Source organism: Chiroxiphia lanceolata, chromosome 1, assembly GCF_009829145.1.
Source record: "Chiroxiphia lanceolata isolate bChiLan1 chromosome 1, bChiLan1.pri, whole genome shotgun sequence".
Lineage (NCBI taxonomy): Eukaryota > Metazoa > Chordata > Aves > Passeriformes > Pipridae > Chiroxiphia > Chiroxiphia lanceolata.
Window position 1 is genome coordinate 40743890 of NC_045637.1, and position 18833 is coordinate 40762722.

At 35.8% G+C, this 18833-nt stretch overlaps 1 long non-coding RNA gene across 1 annotated transcript; it reads left to right on the top strand.

Annotated features, from left to right (window-relative positions):
- Positions 1-2538: 2538 nt before the first annotated feature.
- On the top strand, positions 2539-12270 carry LOC116790792. The gene is made up of 3 exons (XR_004358499.1): positions 2539-2556; positions 7096-7381; positions 9363-12270. It is a non-coding gene; the product is annotated as an uncharacterized LOC116790792 (long non-coding RNA).
- The last annotated feature ends 6563 nt before the right edge of the window (positions 12271-18833 follow it).

Below are 18833 nucleotides of genomic sequence, written 5' to 3' on the forward strand. Positions count from 1 at the left end.
ATATGTTTAGAATTATCTAGCTGCAGTTCAGCACACCTATTTCACTTGCATGGCCTGTTTCTGTTTGAGAAAAACCCAAGGCTGAAAGTCCCATTTCCTCCTGCTCTGCCCCCTTAACATCACCTTTTTATCTTCACAACACCCTTTGAAGGGTATTTACTGAAAGGATGAGAGAGAGGTTATCACACAGAACTGAAAACTTAAAAAGGAAGACCCAAGAATTTCAATAAACTTACTCTGTAGCCAGATCAAGGACTAGAGATCCTCACACCCACAGCAAACAACATGCAAGATTTGAAACAATTTCTACCCAGTTATCTCCAGTTTACCAGTTCCATTAAGATGTGATGCCTGTTCTAGATGTAAATGTTGCATGAACATTCAATTTATAAGCCTGGTTTAAATGAGAAATTTAATGACCTTTTCAACTTTTAAAAATTCAGTCAAATCTTCTTTAGGAGATGGTAATGTAGTACCTAGATGTACAGTGTTGACAGACCTCTACCATTAAACCTGGAGAGGTTTGAATTAATAAAGCAAGGTGGCTTCCTAGAGAGCTTTAATTTCTGGTCTTACATGTGTATAAATACCCTTGCTATAAAAGGACAGCATATTAATACTTCTTTGATTCAGACCAGCATCCTACAAAAAGTAAAGGTAACAAGTTGCTCAGCATAGGATAAACCGAGAAATGCCTAAGAAATATTAGCCAACTACACTGGCCATATACAAAGACCAGAGTTGGAACTGAAGCACACCAAAATTATTTGACTCAATTGTAATACCTATATTTCCATAGGCATCTGTTTCCAACCTTCCCTCCTAGCTGGTGAAAAATGGCAAGATTTATGTTGCAAGCCCTATGCTACTTTAGGAAATAAAGATGATGAGTGTTGAAAGTTGCTAGGAACACATTATATGCCAGTACATGCAGGTGCTTAAGTACCGTGATAGTCCATTTGAAGATAAAATCTGAACTAAGACAACCCAAGACAGCTAGGTTGTTCGGTTGACAACCACTCAACCTCTCACCAGAGGGAGCCCATTTTCCCTTACTACCTTGCTGGGACCTCTGAACTACCGTGCTAAAAACTCTACAGCTGCCGGGAGGAGCGGCTGCCAGCTAAAGGAGCCACATGAACATAGCGTGAACAAGAAAGGACTGTAAAGGATTTTTGTAGCTGATTGATTAATACTTTCTGAAGCACAAAAGGTTCTTTACTGAAGAAGTTGTTGTATTTGCCTTTCAAACAGAACATTTCTGAGGGAAACCAGTCATGTACCTACAGCATGTCTCTGACAGACGTAAACATTTTATACTGTCCTAGGTGGCTTTCTTATTACAGCTTGTTAGACTGTATTTCTTATTTATTGCTATTGAATACTTTAAGCTAAGCTTTTGCATGTAAAACTTTCACCTTTTCAATAGAAAAATAATTTTTTTTTGAAAGGAAGACACTTCTCACTTTACCTTACCTCAAGGGGAAGAAGCAGCCTTCTAATGTATTAGTAACTCTCATACATTCTTTAAAGTCCAATTGAAAAACTTTACTATTATAATTTGCATTTCAACTAAGCACAGAACTAAGTCTGAGATCATAGCTAACACTGGAACATGCCCTGTTCAGGAAGGACCTCCAGCTCCTTCCAAGACCAGACTGTGTGCACACAAAATGTTTGGAACAGGGCATGATACAGAGGTCCCTTGGCAGTTTTCAGAACCTGACACAGACGCAAAAGTGGGTTTTTTTGGTTGGTTGGTTGGTTTTTTGTTTTTTGTTGGGTTTTTGGTTGGTTGGGTTGGGTTTTTTGTTTTGGTTTTTTTTGTGGGTTTTTTGTTTTGTTTTGTTTTGTTTTGTTTTGCTGCTTTGTTGTTTGGTCTGTTTTTTGGTTGTGGTTTTTTTTTAATCTTAGCCAGGTAAACACAAGATCCTTTTAGTAGCAAAACTTCCCTGCTGCCTATCTAAACAGGAAAACCTTGCTAGTGGAGATGTAGTTACATCAGCAAGCATGTGCTTCTGGCACTAGAAGATTACCTACACTTTCGTACCTCCTGGTATCTGTCCTTTTTTTCCTTCAGTATCATGAAATAGTATCAAGTTGCTACTTTTGCTTCTAGTGTCTTTGTTCCTCATGTTTGTTTCTTAATTACTGGTTGATACATTTCCTCAGCACTTTTCACAGATACTGCTAGCCAGCAGTCAGTAGATGCCACAGCACAGACCTGAAGTACTGATAAGTAAAAATCAAGTCCCATTGATTATTTCCTTTCCACAGAAAGCAAATCCGTCAGTGCAATCATTTTAAAATTTCCCCTTCAGGTTTGCAACCATGCAGCCACACATTTTCTGCCACTTGTCAGACTAATTCAATAGCAAAATCTGAGCAACAAATATTTGACCTGAGTAAGTAACAGTTGTGCATAAGTTGATAATTAATAGCTGTACCAATTATTTCAAACTAATTCTTTGTATTTTCTTTGCAGCCTGTAGCTTCAGAAACATCCTGAAATACAATCAACAGATTTTTATTTAAAGGTGTGACTACAGAACTAAGGTGGGCTCTATCACCTATCTTTGGAAGGGTTCCATATTAATGGGGACTCACTGGTCTGTCACGGATACTGAACCTTTACGTGCCACTGGCTAGACACTATCTTACCAGAACTTCACTGTACAGCTGTGCCAAATTAATCTGAAATTGAAACAAGAAGATAAGATAAAGTTATTCAGTTACTAAATTACTTACAGGCATGAGTATGGAATCTGGAGAATCCCTTTGACAGGTGCATACAAGGTTTATGTCTCAAAAGAGCTCTTACTGTTAGGCATAAACAAAACGGTAAAATGTTCAGCAGGTATTTTTTACACTAAAGAGTTAAATTGAAGAACTTTATGTAGTAGGATTACTGATTTTATGCATGCGTTTATAAACTAGAGCCTTTTACGTCTCTGGCTCAGTGTGAAATGATTGGTGAGGATGTGTTAGTATTCAAAGCGAAAAATTACTGAAAGCCTTTGTCCTTTGCTAGAGATTTTCAATAAAATGGAAATGTAAAAAACCTGTATTTGAAAACTAGTGGATTGTGATATATGTTCAGATTCTGTCTCAAACAGAAGGAGAAGATTACTTGCACGGCCCTTGCAGAAATACTTTCCCAGCTTGCTGCGTGTGTACTTTCATATGTTGAATTTATTGGATTAAAACTGTACTGATGATAAGAGGTGCATGACACATATTTTTTCTTACAATACTATAGTAAAAAACTAGCAGGGCTGCAGCAGTGAGTGATTAGATAGCTGCAGTGGCACAGCTTAAAAAACTTCAAACATAATACTGAAGTATACAGTTGTCCAAGATGTGTGCTTAATTAGCATTTTAAAAAAATCCCTTTATTACAAAGACAGGGATGCAGACTGCTGATTATTGACTGCTTTTATAAGGCATAGATTATTATTCATCTTTACGCACACAAGAAGTGTTTATAGGTTCACATGTATTTAATGTGATTTCATGCACAGAATAGCCATACATTACGGTCATTATTTATATAGTTGTAGGTCAGAATCTATACTACAATACTGAAATAAGAGCTGAGTAGAAAGACATATCTGTATGACAAAATTTGATAGCAGATACTGTGAAAAAAATTACTTTTTCTGCTCTGCAAATATCAGTGATATATCTTAGCAAATAATTAATTAAATATATTTTTACAGAAAGAATTTAAATAATAATGTGAATTAAATATAATGCTTGGCACCAGAAGTAATTTGGACATATCACTGGGAAGATCACAGAGTGTTCAAGGTTACAATTTGAATTTCCAGCCAGAATCAATAAATCTATCCCAGTTGCTTTATAAGTGTAATACATTCACTAGGGAAAATTTTCTTTCAAGAACCAATTATTATCCACTGCTCTGTTAAAAGTAATTAAAAAATGGCTAACCAGCTTGAATCTTAGAAGGAAAGTTGGATATGAGGTCAACAGTATTAAGACCATTCAAAATCAATTCTATAAATTCTACAACAAACTATTAAAAACCCGAAGTTCTCAATCCCAGGTGTTTAACCAGTTTTTTTTAGGTAAACCTAAGAGGAGGAGCTCTCATCAGACTCCAGTTCCATGAAATAACTGCGTGTTTAAACAGAAGAAAGGTCCAGGAAGGAAAAAGCTGAAAACTCCATTTCAGACTATTTTCAAGGGGCTACAACTGAGCAGACCAAGATTACAGAAGCAGCTGCAGCTTCACCACTTTGTCACAAGCTAAACTGGACATTATTTTAAATGGCCATTGTATTAAAAACTAAACCAAGACACTAAGGAGATACAACACTCCTTGAGAGTTCCTATATGACTGAAACACTAGATGATCAATTAAAAGTTATGTTTACAAGCCTCTGCCTACTGCTCTTACTTGGTAATTGAGGACATTTTGAAAGAAAGAATTCATACTTTTTTTTTCAAACCCAGGTTTTTAATATCATTTCACTTCAGAGGGCATTTATACATTATTTTTTCACACAACAAATGCTTTACAAAGATAAGTCAATATTGCTAACACTGTTCTGGACCTTTGGAAACTCAAATGACAAACAAGTGTTCCAACTAACTTGTCTGAAGTCGCAACAGAGCAGAAAAAGGCCATGGATCATGTGCCTCTCTCTTTCCCCTCTTGAGTTATAAGCACAGTTCTATGTTGAACTTAAAGAGACTGGTCTTAGAATCCCTTTCTCCCACATTTCTGTTAAAACTCTGGGAGAATCAGAACATCATTAGGACTCCTTAGCGTATTTGTCTTTGGCAGGGTGTCTAGTCAGGGATTGGCAATACCAGGTCAATTACAGTCAACTGGGAAAAGGTAAATCAATAGTCCAAAAGAAACTTAGTAGTGAGGAACCCGAACCTTCACTGCTACTGTGCATTCTGTGAGCTATTCTGGAACTACAGCTTAACTCTCTTTTAAGCTTAATTACTTTTTTCCATATTGATCCTAGAAAACTGCCAAGTGGAAATAGTACATATGGAATAAAAATGGCAATATATTATATATATACACTATATATACAATATATAGGATACAAATCAGTTCTTATATGACTACACAGTCAATATTAGTGAACCTATGTTTTTTTCATTATTTTTGCTACAAAAAACACCATGGCAAGCTGAAGGCGATTTTAAAGGAGTACCAACATCTCTGATTACAAGAAAAGAAAACTAGCAAATAATGAATTGTCAATTAACATTTTATAGTTACTCTACTGCTGTTTAAGTACTGCTGACTAAAATTCCAATTAGATAATTTCTTTTGGCTCTTTATAGTTTTGTTTATACAGTGACTTCATACTGCCTTATTTCAGGCGCTTATCTTAGGACCTGAAATAGTTTATTAAAGATGAGTATGAAGAATCCCCTGAGAAGAAATGTTGTAGGTTTTTGTTTTGGTTTGGTTTGGTTTTTTTTATTTTGCATTTTTAAGCTCTGGGTAGTTCCATTTGTGAATTACTAAACTACAGCTATGCCCCCTCCAAGAAACAACTACATTTTTGTGATAAAGGTTCCCTTATATATAATTTGCGTAGAAATTTTGAATCCTCCAGGGAAGGTTGAAAGTCATCCCTTTTCAGAATCACTCAATATGAAATTTGATAGCAAAGTAAAGACACATGAACTTTTTTATATGCCAGAGTGTGCAATATTGCTAATGGGAAGGGATTTGTTAAATAAATTACAGTCAGAAATTGTTTTTGAGAATGGAGAAATTTTATTAAAGATACCAGAGTCAAAGATAGATCAATTAATGATGTTACAGGAACAAATTAAGGAAACAGAAATATTGGAAGTAGTAGAAAATGCAGTCATTTCTACAGTGTGGAGTACCAACATTCCATGAAAAACAAAGGCAGCCAGTCCATTTAAAATAGACTTAAAAGAAAGAGCTAGGCCAAAAACAAAAAAAAAAGGCAATAAAGAAGGAAGCTTGTGAAGGAGTTAGAAAACTGATTGATAAACTTACAAAATATAAACTTTTAGAAGAATGTGAATCTGAGCACAATATCCCAGGTTTCCCTGTTAAGAAACCATCAGGAGAATGTAGTTTTGTAGCCATAAATTTACGAGCCATAAATCTGATAGTGAAAGATATTCATGCCATTGTTGCCAATCCATATACATTATTAACAAATTTAGATTAGAAGCATGGCTGGTTTACAGTGCTTGATTGGAAAGATGCCTTCTTTTTCTATACCTCTAGAAAAAGAGAGCAGAAACCTTTTTACCTTTGAATGGGAAAATCCCTATACAGGACAGGAAACCCAATTAACTTGAACTAGACTGCCACAAGGATTCAAGGATAGCCCTACAATATTTGGGAACTGACTGGTGAAAGAAATAGAAGGATGGAAAAAGGAAATAAATCTCAATGGTAATCAATTGATATTATAATGCATGGACGATATTCTCATTTCTACAGGAAATGAAGGTAGCTGTATCCGGGTAATGATTAAACTTTTAAACTTTTTGGGTCAGAACGGCTGTAAGGTTTCCAGAAATAAAGCTCAAATTGTGAAACAGACTGTTGTATATCTGGGCTTTGAGATATCCCAGGGGGAGAGACAACAGGAGCTGAGCCACAAAGAGGCAATTTGTAAAATTGCTGAGCCAAAAGACATAAGAAAATTGCAGGGTTTTTTAAGAACAACTGGATGGTGCAGACTCTGGATTATGAACTATGGAATTCTAGCTAAACCACTGTGTGAAGCCCTGAAAAGACTACCTTTTGTGTGGAGAAGAGCCTACCTAGACCAAAAGCAGGCTTTGATGACACCACCAGCTTTAGGATTGCCAGATTTAATGAAGAAATCCCAGCTCTTTGTACACAAGATACAACATATTGCATCGGGGGTATTGATGCAATACCTTGGAAATTGGAAAAGACCTGTGGGATACTTTTCCAAACAATTGGGCACTGTAAGTGAAGAATGACCTAGTTGTTTACGGGCAGTGGCTGCAACAGTGACATTGATTCAAGAGGCTTGTAAGTTAACTTTGCGACGTAAAATGACTGTATATGTACCTCATATGTTCAAGTTTTAGGGGGGGCCATCGGTTGTCTCCCAGCACAATGCCAAAATATCAAGTTGCATTGTTGGAACAAGATGATATTTTAAAAACTACTAACGTTGTCAATCCTGCAGTGTTTTTGAATACTCTACAGGCAGAGGGCCTGGTGGAACACAATTGCCTGGAAACAACTGATTATGTTTATTCCAGTAGACCAGATTTAAAGGACGCTCCTTTATCTCATCCTGATTTGGAATTATTTACGGATGGTGGGAGCTACGTAGAACATGAAGCATGCTTCACTGGATATAAGGTAACTACTGAAACCCTAATTATAGAAGCTAAACCATTAGCAAGAAACACATCAGCTCAAAAAGCAGAAATAATAGTGCTAATATGAGCTTTGGAATTAAGAAAAGAATAATCGGTCAATATGTGGACTGACTCAATATTTGCATTTGAAGTAATCCATGCACATGGAATTATGTGGAAAGAAAGGAGACTTTTATCAGCTCAAGGATCATCAATTAAGTATAAGAAACAAATATCAGAACTCTTGAAAACGGTACAACGACCTAAGGCTGTGGCAATCATGCACTGTTGTCCTGGTTAGAACAGCTGGGACCGATTCATCAGTGAATGGGTATAGCCCAAACTGTGTATTCTATAGCCCTCCATGCCATTTCCCAGAAACTGTTGTCAGTAGAGGCCTGCGAGGTGTGTGGGGGGGGATGTTCCTGAGCACCCTCATATCCTTTTATGGAATGAGCACCCTCATACCCTTTTATGGAACTCCCCGCTCTGAGGGAAGGACTAAACACCCTTTTATGGAATTCCCCGCTCTGAGGGGAGGACTGAACATTCCCACCTGAACTGGAGAGTATATAAACCTGGAGTTTCGGAACCTTTTTACCACTCGTGGGATCCAGAGGAGGACCGCAGCTCATCGCTCTCAACCAGGCATCAGCTCATCGCTCTCAACCAGGCATCAGCTCATCGCTCTCAACCAGACTGCAGTTCACCACCACCCTTGGCCGGACTACAATTACCACTTTTGGCTGGACTGCAGCAGCTCTCCCACCCGCAGGTTTTTTCCCCTCTCCCTTTGCTTTGGACTCAAGGGGGGACCCAGGTAGCACCGCTTTGTTTGTACCCCGGGGTGCTGGGTTGTACATTTGGGCTTTGTGGGTTAGTGCCTGTTGCTTGTCTGTGTGGTCGTACTTATTGTATTATTTTATTAAATTGTTATTCTGACTTGTAATCTCTCTTTGAGTTGACTCGGTTTCCTCTGCTGGTTAACTTTCAAACCAGCACAACTGTAAAGAACACCAAACAGGAACTGCTAAGGAGGCTGTAGGAAATAGAGTAGAGGATAGGATAGGAAAGACTGTGGCAAAAACTTCAATGTAAATGGCATTAATATCTACAAAAGAGGTAAAATTACCTAGGGAATGACCTAAATATTCAGAAGGAGATGAAAACTTGGGACAGTTAATGAATGTGAGGAAAAATTTGGCAGAATGGCTAGTGAATATACAAGGACAGGTGGTGATCCCACTTACAGTTATGAGAGAATTGGCTCAAATAAAACCTAAGGAATGTCAATGGGGAGCAGAGGCATTGACAGCATTACTAAAACGAACTGTGGTCTCTGTAAAATTGATGGAATTATCAAATCTATAACCATGACATGTGAAACTACTTTGAAAAATAATCCAATTAATTGAAAAAGACCACCATTAGGAAGTTTGAAACCAGGAGTTGAACCAGGAGACAATTGGCAAACTGATTTTTTGGAGTTACCTAGATCAGGAGGATATTGATATTAGTTGATTCTTTTTCTGGATGGCCTGAAGCCTTCCCATGTTGCACCAATCAAGTGAGAGAAGTGGTAAGGAGATTATTAGAAGAAATAATTCCAAGATTTGGGGCCTCAGTAGGGATGTCTTCAGACAGAGGATCACACTTTGTGGCAGAAATAGTCCAAGATATAAGCAAGGCATTGGGAATTCAGTGGGACTTACATACTCTATGGAGACCACAATCAAGTGAAAAAGTATAAAGGATGAATCAGAATATAAAAAAGAAAATTAGTAAAATATATTAAGAGACCAATCTGAAGTGGCCACAGGTGTTGACTCTCACCCTTTTAAGAATAAGGGTACAGTGAAAGACAAGGACTAGTGTTAGTCCTTATGAAATATTGTATAGGAAACCATACAAATCTACAAATCCTACTGTGGGAATGCATGTAAAAGGGAAATGTGATTTATATCAGTATTTGCTTTCTTTAGGAAAAATTTTGACAGCTTTAAGAAGCTTCCCAGTGTGGAATCAACTTCTAACTTTGGAAAATCCGGTTCATGACTTCCAACCAGGAGATTATGAGAAGACATGGACTTCTGAACCTCTCCAGGAACATTGGAAAGGAGCTTTTCAAGTACTGTTAACTCCTGTTAACTAATTGTTAACTACCTTTACTACCATTAAGATAGCTGAATCAAAAGCGTGGATACATTATACTAGAGCGAAGAAAGCCTCACCAGCATGGAAGATTGTTAATAGGGATCCTACGACTTCAAAACTGACTTTTAGATATGCTGTTTAATCTTACGTATCACCTTGAAGTCTGGGGAGAATGGATATTGATTTGGAAATTAATGTTAGTGGGAGCCTGGGTTGAGGTAAGAACTGAACAACTAGAAGTATCGATAAGATAGGGAGGTCCACTGAAGCTGACATGTGATTTTACACAGATTCCGGACTTTAATCCTGATAAACTGCAAGTGAACTAGGAAAGGGGTAGAAAATAATTGCACCTAAAATGAGAGTCAGAGGTAAATGCCACAGTAGTACGTTCTATTACCTTGAAGAATGCAGGTCAATGCAGTTGTTTGTTGAGTAGAGATGACTTTTGTTGTCTTCCATTTGAAAATAAGGAACAAAACCACCCAAAATATGACTTAGTGTTACAAAGTCCAACACAATAATTGATTTGTAAAGAATTCCAAACTTCAAAGCAAGGATGCTGTTTAGAATTAGAAAAAGAGCAAGGAAATTTTATTTGCCAATTCTGTCATTCAGAAAAAGTTGTCCCAACATGGACCAAGAAAGAAAGGATTAAAAGACAAACAGAGACAGAACAATTAATACACCTCACAGGAAAAACCCAAGAAGAAAATTTGATGTTAGGATTAATCGAAGACTTTGGCAATTTGCAGAACGTATCAAAAATTACTGCTTGCCTACCAATACCAACAGCAGTAGGTGAGTCCGTTCTATAGGGAATCTTAACCATGACTTCGACTATTCTAGAACAAGAAAATAAAACCACATGTTGTGAACAGAAACCTGTAATTAGATAAAAGAAACAAACAGAGAATATTAGGAAACAATGGAAGTCTCCAGGGTGTAGAGCTGATTGTGAGAAATTATCAAATTCTGGTTTTGCCAAAATCGGAAGATCTTGGAACATAGGATGATGTTCTTATGATGAACAAATAAAGAGAAATGTGATCCAAATGATCATGGAATGGAAATGTAATAAAACTAATCAAACACGGGGGAAGGAGAAAAATTTGGACTCCATTTGGTCAATGACAATCTTATCTCAATTTCAGTACATGGCTAAGGCTTCTTGATGTTTTACTTGGGATGGATTAGTTTTTAAAACCTGATCAGTTGTGGGTGATAAGGGAACCTCATACCAAGAAGAGGAAAATCTGATGTCATGGTGGAAATGTGAAAAGATATATAACTGTAGCACTGTTGATATGATAATTCAGGCTATTCCCCCTTTATCTGCTGCTTTAAAGTAGGAGTGTCTCTGCAGAGGTCTTAAAAATAGCCTCCAATTGACTGAGACATGTACACCCAAAAGAGGAACCATAGGCAGTTGCAGAAGATGTACAGTTAGGAGCCCAGGACACTTAGTTTGGGCAAGGAGTGATGGGACTTGGACAATTAATTTACTGTTAGATGGTAAAGTAAAGCAAATAACATGAGGCATGCCAACATTATGTCCAATCTGGAAGAGAGATCCTTTTAAAGAAACATTAGAAAATTTGAAATTGGAACAGGTAAAAAGGTCAGAAATAGACGAAGAATGGCATGAATGTTTGATGGGAGTGAAAATTGGCTAGACCTTGGAGTCTTCCTTGATCCCTTTAGCAACATATAGGATTAGAGAATGGATATGTTGACTTACAGGACAGCTAGAAAGGCTGGCAAATGAGACCAGGGAAGGATTCAAGGATGTAAATTATCAGTTACAAGCAACTTCAAACATGACTTTACAAAATAAAATGACTTTAGATATGCTCTTACTCAAAGAACATGGGGTTTGTAGATATTTGAAAGATAGAATTGATCATTGTTGCATACACATTACAAATGTGACACAAGATGTAGAACATGGCTTGGACTTGTTAGAAAATGTAGAAAAAAATACAAACTTCAATAAGACATGCAAGAAAGTTGGGTAGATAAAATCTTTAGTGGACTGGGATGGAATCTGAGTTCATGGGCAAAATCACTGATTGATACTGCATTAATCTTGTTAATAATATTTTTAACAATTTTTTGATTTACTATTGTTTAAAGAAACAAATAAACAGTAAGACTGCATTTAATTGGATGATTATCCAAGCAGTGGGTAGACAACAAGATGAAAAGGAATCAATTCCAAGACTCCCACCATCATATAATGAATGAAATAAAGTATAGATGTAACATAAGCAAATTTTAGGATTATAATGAAAGTATTGAAATGATTTTCAAAACTTTCAAAGGGGGGAAATGTTGCAATTAGTCTGATAAAATAATCGAGATTTGATCGTATAGAAGAAGTAGTTGTGATTAAAAGGAAGAAAATTGTGAAGCATGATGTATAGGATTGTTAGGAGTGTTGTGTTTGAAGTATGCAGCTACGGAAACCTCACCAAGAAGATATTGGATCATTTGTGCTGCTTGGAAACCCCCTTACCCTTCCCATCTTGATTTGAGTATCAAGGATTCCAATCAGTAGAACTAAGTAAAATTGACCAATGGTTGTTTTAGAATAAAGTTATAAAACTAACAAAACCAATCATTGTAGAGGTTAAATTTAAGAATGGGCTTATGTGACAGAAAAGTGTAAAAATGAATGGATTTTGTCAGTAAGAGAACACATTTGGAGGAGTGATCCCCTGTGTTCTCAGCATGCTGAATAAAGAAATGTCTGCTTATTTGCATCAGATTAGTGTTGGATAAGTTTCTTTCATCGTGTTTGGTGACACTTAAATAGAGCTACTTAGAGCCAGTTGTCCAGGTTGGAGACTTCACAGTCTGTCTGAGCAACCTGTGATGGGGCAGACTAGTAAGCCCCTGAAGTTCCTTCTATTCTTAAGTTTTCTGAACTTAAACGAAAAATTATGTTAATATTTATCTTTGAATTTTTCTTCATTCTATACTTAAATCCTTATTTCACCATTTCAATTTCATAATAAGCTTTGTTCATTTATGAATTGAAAAAAAAAAAACCCAAAAATAATTTCTAAAATAAAATAGAAGAAATAAATCTGTTACTCAGGAATTATGCAAACAAATAATCTCTCAGCGGTTCTCCCCTTGAGAAAACATTGTAACTGCTCAATTCTGATTTCACATTGCACATTCTGATTATGCTACTTCTTCCTAGTTTAATTTTCAACCTCATGCATAAATTATATTAGTCCCATTGGTCAGCCTTGAGCGAAGAGAAGGCAGGTGTTCCAGTCAGTTTTGATAGCGAATGCCTCATGAGCTATTTAATATTTCCAGTGAACAGGACAGACCAAATCTTCTGCACATACATGTTACTTTGCTCACACAAAGCTGTGAAAAATTAATATTGAAAATTACAAGGGCTACAAAAAGTAACTATATGCTGAAAAGTTTATTTTTCAAATTGCTTTCAAGAATTTTTTTCTACTTCAAATGTTGGATTTAAAAAAATTAAAATCAATACTCAAATTTGAAAACCATTTTAAAAAGAAAATGACAGAGATATCTTTCAAGGAAGCATACAGTTTCTTCCTCACATTTAATAATCCAGAATCATGTATGTTTAGTATTGACCTTGCAATTTATATGTAAGTACATGACAGATCACAGGTGATTAACATCTCTGTAAGCATCTCTATCCTACCACAGTTCTGCTTTAAGATACTCTGCTACATCCTAGAATACCTTTCCTAAATAAACTCCAGAAGGTAAATACTTAAGACAATAGCAAATGAGAGGTGAATGAATGTAAGAACATCAAAGGTTCTTTGAGTGAGCTGAACCACAAGAGAAGCTTTGAACCCAGGTTAAAATGTCACAGGGTGCTACCTGAGCCTTGCATTTATCAATTTAATTCCTTCAGAATCAACAAATAAACTTTGTGACAAAGATAAAGAAAATTTAAATCTGTATTTCTTTCTTAAAGTTGTCTTTGAAGTTACCTTACACCTTAATGTATAACTACCATTTTAGATACACACTTTAAAACAGTTAAAAAAATTTCTCAGGAGTGAAAAGATGCAATCATATTGAATCACAGACACAACTCCCCCCAAAAACCCTAATTATAATCAAATGGTAAAATAACAGTAAAACCGTTTTTCATTTAATTAAGAATTTTGGAACATAGGTACCATTTTTCTACCCAAGGAGTGCATCTCTCTTCCCAAGATGAACAGCCACAGACATTAAATAGAGAAGTCTTCCTTATAAACTGAGTAACACTACAGAAACTCAATTAATGAGAAATTCACAGCACTAAAAAATATGCCCAGGTTTATTGGCCAATCTTTTAAAGCAGGAATCTAAAACTGTACTTGTGAATCTGAGTATTAGTAGCCAAAGCCCGGTTTACATTTGTATCTCTACTTAAAAAAGAAGACTAATTTCTTTGGTACCAGTTCTTTGTACAGCAATGCATAACTGAGAAGCGCTTCTAAAAGTCTCCCTCCCCAAAATCACTCCATTTATTGTGGTATCTAAACAATATATTTTAATTTTTTAAGTCGTGGTGCAACCCTATCCCATGAAAAATATTCCCTCAAACCCTCCCTGTTCACACAGTGGAAGGATGGGCAGGCAGACAGCCCTAGTTATTGTTTTTCTTTTTCTCCTTTTTTTTTTTCCCCTTTTCACTTTGACATTGTCTGAACTGCAGCAGACAAGAATACCACCTTCTGATGTACAATGAAGAGGGTGAGGAATGGGAAGGTCAGCTTTCTCAGGCTTCCCATAATTAGAGGAGTCAAAGAAAAGAAAGGTGGCCTGTGATGATGTAACCGTAAAGTAGCAAAGTCGTATTTTTCAGAAGATGGATGTATAGGAATAAATACAATGGAAGAATATATTGCCATTTGGGATGTTGTTGACTATTTGGAAAGGATTGTATCTTGATTTACTGTACAGAAATTTCTAGTGAGAATTTTTAGTTGTCTTAAAAATAAGTGTCTTGGTTTTTTCTCTCATGGACCACACCAAGAATGCTTCCAAGAACTTGTGAGTACAGTAATTTAAAGAAAAAAATAGTTCCGGTAATAGTCACAGTTTTAGTAAGTCACTGCTATACTTATTCAGGTATGTTCCACAGCATCTACTTTTTCCACTTGCTAAGAGACTAACACCAAACTCCACATAAAAACATAGCCTTGCAGAAACCTATGACTTTAAGTTTGAATTTTATTTCAGCCTACTGCCCTCAGGTATTTGGAATCAAGACAGTGATGAGTTTAACTGCACAGAATATGTGAAATACACAACAGTTGTTGTTGAAACAGATGGAATTGACATTGAAACAGTATTTTTCTGGAATTTTGTTTATTTCATACACTATGGGAATAAGAAAACACACACTGCATCTTTGAAGGAGTGAAGGGAGCTCAGTATCCCAGATGATGAAATGTAGATTAGTTGCCAGTGATAGTTCTTAAAAGACATGGCTAATTTCTCTCAAGCTGTAGGACATGGGAGTATCATGGTGGCTCAGAGTAGGGTACAGATAGAGATTCATTCTACAGACTCTCATGCTCAAACACCCCTTCCCTGGAGAAGTTGTGTCTATGACCAAGGACAACATGAAATGTTTCGAAACAGATTTATAAAAAATAGTGTGAAAATGGAATGGTAGATAATCCACAGGATTAATTTTCTAATAAGTCTTAATAAAGAAGAAGTTTATAGAAAATTCTGTTTAAGGAGTATAAATCACACAGTTATGCAAACAGAATATATTTTCTGCAAGTATCACAGAATCTGACAAGTCAAGCCTCTGCAGAAATCTTTCAGCCCTACTTCAATAAATATTATACTCTAACACACATGTTGTTATGAAAACCAGCTTTTAAATTGGATCCCCATGTTCAAATCTGCCTTCTTGAACTCTGACAAGTGTTATTGTTTGGTATGACTTTCTGATAAAAAACTTGTTCTAAGGCTCTTTAGGAGAGACATCACTGAATTTTAATCCAAAGAGTTTATGAACAATATATGTACATTCTTGTTTCAGAAATACCTGCCAACAATGCTGTACAGCAATTCCAACCAGACTATCTGCATAAAAGATAAGCAGGTTTAGCCAAACATGCCTTCATCCAAGATTGTAATGCATACACAGAATCCTGAAAAACTTCCAACTTCAGAAATTTGATGTTTATTTTGGAGCACCTATGTCAATAACAGTAAAACGTGCCACAAAGGTACGAACTGATCATCTGCCTGACAAAGTTGAAATGGAATGTTTTGCTTTTAAATATGAGAAGGAATAAAACAAAAGGAAATGAAAATGAACTGTCATATGCAGATCCACACAATAAGTTAACAAAAAGAATCTGAGAGCTAATTTAGGGAGCCTTTCATTTTTACCACCACCACAATTCTAGGATGTTTTCATGTCTGAAAAATTAAACAGTTTCTACATTTTTGGAAGGTAAATTCTGTCAATATCATTCCATGTATTCTATGTATCTTCTCATATGTCCTAACCTTGTCATCTCAACATCTTAATTTGGCTTCAAGGTGATGTTGACACTTTTATGAACTAAACAAAACAAGGGAAAATTTTAAAATGGAGTCACATCTACTAAACAGAAAAAAAAAAAAGATGCAAAAAGGTACATCTGCTTGGCTGATAGTTATTTGGCAATGGACTGACAAACTGCCCCAGCACAGAGATGAAAATTGCACCTCAGAGAGCAGAGGTAGGAGCTAAATACCAAATTTAAAACAATTATCTTCCTTTCAGGTAAGAGACAGTCTTCCACTAAATCTTTCTCTTTGAGTGTCTGCTCTACTATTTATTAATCAATCTTTGTCTATGGCTTTTCTATGACATCTTAGCCACATCTATGTGGATTATTTAGTATTTTTTCTCAATTGTGTACTTCTGTGTTAGGAATAGGATGATACATTTCTTATTTTGTTTAAATATAGGCCCATTCTAGTTAAAGGGGATATGTTTAATCGTATGCTCATTCCAGCCACTAACACGACTATGCTGAATTTGCTTTTGTTTCATTCCCTATTATACCAACATTACAATTTTTTTGTTTGTTTACTAACCACATTTCTTTCCCATCAACCTGGTTTCCTTTTTCTTTTCTTTTCTTTTCTTTTCTTTTCTTTTCTTTTCTTTTCTTTTCTTTTCTTTTCTTTTCTTTTCTTTTCTTTTCTTTTCTTTTCTTTTCTTTTCTTTTCTTTTCTTTTCTTTTCTTTTCTTTTCTTTTCTTTCTCTTCTCTTCTCTTCTCTTCTCTTCTCTTCTCTTCTCTTCTCTTCTCTTCTCTTCTCTTCTCTTCTCTTCTCTTCTCTTCTCTTCTCTTCTCTCTTCTCTTCTCTTCTCTTCTCTTCTCTTCTCTTCTCTTCTCTTCTCTTCTCTTCTCTTCTCTTCTCTTCTCTTCTCTGCTCTGCTCTGCTCTGCTCTGCTCTTTTTTTTAAATTTTTTTAATTATACAGGTTGGATTGCCTGGGTTTGCAGAAGCTGGCTGGCTTATGACAACATGAATAGTACCAAAGCTTGAAAAGAGAAATCCAAAGCTATGCAATATTTAGGCTTAACTCCCATTTCTACATGCAATATTCTTTTATAAAACAAGATCCTTAAAGCAGAGCTCTCCTAATTCCATACAAAAACCCCAACACACTCTCTGAGAAACCATTAACTGTAACATTGCTTTTTACTAACAGTGAGGCAAAATGAGATGTAGCTGGGATGCTTTAGTGGAAATGGCTTGATTTCTATCCCTTATATAATAAAAATGGAGTGTTTCAGAAATGCAACACTAATGAAAAGTTAATAGCAAACAAAGAGTAGGAAACAAAAGATACCTGCCACTGGAACCAGGCAAATACCACCAATACACTAAATAAAACTTGGAAACCTTTATTGACTATCAAGCTCAGCATGTTGGAATAATAAGGAAGTTTGGAATTTCCTCTCTCATTTGGAGTGTCTTTGCAGAAATATCAGCTGGTAATTACATCAGACTGTGCTATGTATAGCTTTGTTGATTTACAGAGGTCTTTAGAAAGCACACACCCAATGTTTTTCTTCACATGAATAACCCTTATAGATGAACTACCTAACATACCCAAAGTTTGGAGAAGGAGAGAGAACATTATTTTTTAAAGTTCAGGTCACTAGAAAGGATAATTATTTAATTTCAGCATTATCACATTGAGGTAATCTAACAGAATTAATTTCTAGTTATGACAGTTTTTCTCCAGACTTTCAAGGGACAACTTCTTGCAATACAATAGTTATGAAGAAAAGGTAGAATGCATTACTGCATTCCAATCCCTTCTATTAATGTAGTTTATCTGCTTTTATTTTTTCAAAATATATTTTAAGTTTTTCAATAATGTTAATTTATTTTTAAACCATTATTTTTTATAATGCTAAATGAGAAAAAAAACCTTAGAACTATGAAAACAAATGGAAAAATTAAATAAACAATTGAGTGCTGTTCCTCAAATATATTAATGTTTAAATTATTTGCATTACAACTGTACTTTCAGAGAAAGGGCATAATGCCTTTCTTTTCCAAACCTCATCCAGAAAAAAACCCCACACTGAGTATTATTAATCCTTTTAAAATTATACAGAACAGAATTAGAGGCTGTATGATTCACTTCATGTCACATTGGAAAATCTGTGGTGGAAGTCCAATTAAAACCTGGTCACATGAAGACAGAAATGCAGTAAAATGATATTTACACAATTACACAATCCTTAACATAGATGTGTGATGATTGTTCTGCATCACAGTAAGTCATCTCACCCACTCAGCTTACTTTGCTCCTTCCTTCTTCACATGGACAAATACTGCCCAGCTGCAAATGGAAGAGGGTGAACAAAGGAGGAAAATAAATATCACACTGATTTCTGAATAAACAAACACATAGTTCTGACAAATTAACATTGCTAACAAAAGAGAATTCATGCAGTAATTCAAGTCTATTTTCTTCAGAAAATTACTGAAAATGCTGAACGCAAAACTGCAGTTTGGACTCGATCCTGCATGATGCCTATCAGCCATGGAGAAGTGTTTAGCATTCCTATTCCTGCTCAGCCTTTCTGCAAATTTGCAGATATTTTTGAAGTTACAACAAAATTCAAGGAAAGAAGTCACAGATCTACAGATAACAGAATGATTTCTGAAAGCCATTAGCATAAGTACTTATTTAGCAAGAAATACTGTGTGTATGATGAAGCGTTTACTTTCCCAGAAGTGCTTATGGGACTTAAGATTGC